Source organism: Petaurus breviceps, unplaced genomic scaffold (assembly GCF_028583685.1).
Source record: "Petaurus breviceps papuanus isolate PSGF00001 unplaced genomic scaffold, PetGlider_PUasm1.0 84, whole genome shotgun sequence".
Taxonomy (NCBI): domain Eukaryota; kingdom Metazoa; phylum Chordata; class Mammalia; order Diprotodontia; family Petauridae; genus Petaurus; species Petaurus breviceps.
Window position 1 is genome coordinate 7,680,057 of NW_027186645.1, and position 3,886 is coordinate 7,683,942.

At 35.8% G+C, this 3,886-nt stretch overlaps 1 pseudogene; it reads right to left on the minus strand.

The window, feature by feature from the left end:
• Window positions 1-3,402: 3,402 nt before the first annotated feature.
• Window positions 3,403-3,655, minus strand: LOC138176199 (large ribosomal subunit protein eL38 pseudogene; annotated as a pseudogene).
• Between the last annotated feature and the right edge of the window lie 231 nt (window positions 3,656-3,886).

Here is a 3,886-nt window from a genome sequence, read left to right on the forward strand (position 1 = left end):
CAATACAGAGTGTCCAAGTAAAGTCTTCCTTCATCTTAACTTGAGGCTGATTTCCAAACCACACAGCTCCTCTTCCACAGGCTGACTGTTCCTAGATCTTGCCTGGATTCACATGTAGGAAGCTCTCCCAGCTCTTTCACGGATTTACCCTTCTCTTGCCTGGATTCACAGAACTCTTACCTGGACTCACACATAGGCAGCTCTCCCTCCTGATTCATAACTCAGCTTATGGGGACTGCTCCACTCCAAGCTCTTCAAAGTTTCTGTTTCTAGGAAGACCAAGCTTAACAGAGCTACAACAATATCTGCACTCATTAAGCTTAACAGAGTTTCACAGCATTTACACTGTAATAGATTATAGTACATTACCAGTACTATCATCTTAATTCAGTTCCTGACTGACAAAGTAACACAAATCAACAGACGAGGTTTCTGTCTGAGAAATCAAGCAGAAATCAACAATAATCAGCACTTATGTAACAGCAGTGAAATCCTCTTTCAGGACTTCTGTCTAAGAACAACAGACAGGGTGCTTTTGTCTGACAGAACAACAGAGTGCTACAGAGTGCTTATATCACAAGCATTTTCTCTCTCAATTCACAGAAAGTAACACAAATAAACAGAGCACTGAAATCACAAGCATTCTCCCTCTCAGTTCTGCTTGCTTCAAGCTCTGCTGGAGCTTTTCTCTGTTCTCCTCCTTCCTGTTCCACCCTTCCTGTTCCACCCTTTTTGTCTACTCTTTCAGCAAGCTCCTCCCACTGTGGACTCCATGTCATGATGACAGGTCTATTAAGGACAGGGAAGGTCTACAGATTCACTTAGGCCCATTAAGGGCAGGGAAGGTGTCCAAACTCTCTTAGACCTATTAAGGGTAACACAATGTATACTGTTTCCAACAAAAATTTTTGATAAAATCAAAGACAAGGCTCAAAGGCACTTGAACAGTTGAAACAAGCAGCAAAGTAGTACTTTGCTTGCCATAACAACTGCATCTCAAACTGAGTGTAAAGTTGCAAAAAAAAAATGTATTTCAAATTCCTCGGAATCACAACCAAAAAGTAGATTGATAAGTAGTTTTTGGTACTCAACCCTTATTATAAGACATCTAAAGCTATTTTATAAGCTATCTAAAAAGAAAAAGGATGGCAAATCAAGAACTGAATTTTCTTCTGAGGCAATTTTGAATCAATCCAACAAACATTTATCATGTGCTGACTTTTTGCATGATACTAAGCAAGACAATTTGAACATACACATGTTTAATGGTGCCTTTGTTCTCAAGGAGCTTACATTTTATTAGATCTAAGGGTCAATTTTTATTCTATTTTCTTAGCCACCTAGACATCAAGTGTATGATTTACAAAAGGATCTCTCATTCTCTTCAAGTTATAGGCTTCTATGGCTATTCTATAACTGAAAAGAGTATTTTTCTTCTAAGTCCAGCTAATTAAGCATGTTCCTATAATAATTTAAATTTCCATATTAGGAATCAAGAGACTTAGGAAAGGTGTCTCAAATAGGAATCAAATTGAAGGTGGAAAGTATATAGAAGGGGGTGAATAGGATTAATCAATAGGAATTATCCTAAGCAATGACCTAGAAAATGGATATGCCAGATTGTAAGGTCTAAAACTTTGTCCCTCTCTCCTAAAGAAGACATTCTTCAAAGCTTTGATTCTACCTCAAGTAAAATGGAACATTCATAATGAGGTAAGTCTCCTATTTACAGGCACTAAGAAACTGATATAGCTTCAAATCTAGAAAAACTACATTAATCTAATTTGACCTTAGCTCACGTAAGCCCTGAGTATTTAGCTGGGGAATTCTCTCCTATTTCCACCCCACCTCTTTGAACTCTGTTCCTTTCAATGCTCAGCTCAGATGCCACCACCTTCCAGTGGTCTTTTTCTGATTTTTCTCATTTTTTGTTCCTTCCTTTTACCCTCCCAGAGCAGACAAATTACTTTGAACTATTTTGTATGTAACTTGTACTTATTTGCTGTTATATATTCCTGTTAAAATGTAAGGTCCCTGAGGTCAGGGAGTGGCTATCTCATTTTTTGCCTTTGTATTACCAGGACCTGGAACATTGTAGGTTTACTGTAAATACTCATTGATTCAATACTGCTGAGACACTTCATCTATTAATATGTGTTTGACAAATTTAGTATTCTCTTTCATACAAATGGTTTGTTAACATTTTTATAGTCAAATGTTAAATCTCTGAATTTGTATGTAGACAATAAATGAATGCACAAATAAAGAAATGAATTTTTAAAAATACTAATACACTTTGTGAGCTAGGGACACAAATACAAAAGCAAAACAGTACCTTCCCTTAAGGAAATCACCTTCTGATTGGAAAAAAACAACAACAACACAAATGTAAAAGTGGTGCATAAAGGGTGTTTGAGTCTTTTGAAAATATCTAATTTGGTGTGTAGAATAAGGATATTGATTAAGACTGACTTTACAGTCAAAATTGTAATATTAAACCTTATTGTAATTACCAAGGGGTAGAAAATTATCTTAAAGTTCAAAGGGCATAGGGAAGTGCAGCAGAATAGAAAATGGCCCTAATGATGATGAAGCATCATCCATTCTAAATCTTTAAAAGATCTAGTTAGATATGGGTGCTCTCATACATCAAGGCAGCATGGTACCAGGTCAGGAGAAAGATAGGGAAGGAGAAAGTAAGAGAGTGTTAACTATTAAATGTATGTACATTATTGTAGCAAAACAAAAATGAATTTGTAAGGTTATAAATTATTTCACTCCTCTGATTTGCTGAAAACAAAAATAAGAAATACTGACACTTTAGGAGCAAAAAATCCCCAAACAAATTCCTATGAAATTCCAGCAGTGCTGAACTGAAGGAAAAAAAGTAATAACTATAAATATGAATTGTAAATTCATTGGTTCATTGAATTTGGTAAATAGAAAATTGGGTTTGAGATCATAAAACTCTATCTTATTTACCTTTTTATACTTGTTCAGAGAGTTTTAAGATCCAGACCCCAAATTAAAAGAGGTTAAAGGCCACCTGAATATGATAAATTAGTATATAAAAATATGTATGTGTGATGAATTTCTGTACATACCAGGTACCAAAGGATATCACAAGCCTTCTATTCAGATAAAAAGATGGTTTAGCAAATATAATCATTTTTTCTTTACAGATTCTGAATTTTAGTTTGAAAATTATAATTCTTTACAACAAAATTGTGTTGAATTATTAGTATAACAAGTTGCAAATAATGTGAACAATGGGGGTTATACAAAGTTATGCATCTCTATTGCGAACAGTTTGATTTTTTTAAAGTACATAATAAATTTAACAATATATCCAAAAGTGTGCTACCATTCTGTTTTTATTTTCTGAAATTCTCCACCCCCCGACTACATTTTAATATAGGTGTAACAATGAATGATTCCTTCACTTCAGCTCCTTCACAGCCAAACCAGGAGTCAGGGACTGTTTAAGTTTCTCTGCCTTCTCTTTGTCTGTGATAACCAATGTGTACAGGTACCTGCTGCAGCAAACCTTAAACTTCACATTGTCCTTGTTTTTCTTGATCTTGACAGATTTTGCATCTTTTCTCCTAGCTGTGAGAAAGAAGTCTTTTATTTCCTCGATTTTTGGGGGCATAGTGGCAGCGGCAGTGGCGAGGGGCAGTGTGTGGCCCGAGAGGTCGCAAAACTGCCAAGGGGCCAAGGAAGATAGAAAATCTTTTTTCTGAAATTCTTGCTGCTCTCTTCTATGTAATTTTTTTTTTTTTTTTGCTTTTTGGAGGGAGGAAGGCTGGGCGGTTGGGGTTAAGTAACTTGCCCAAGGTCACATGGCTAGTAAATGTTAAGTGTTTGAGGCTGGATTTGAACTCAG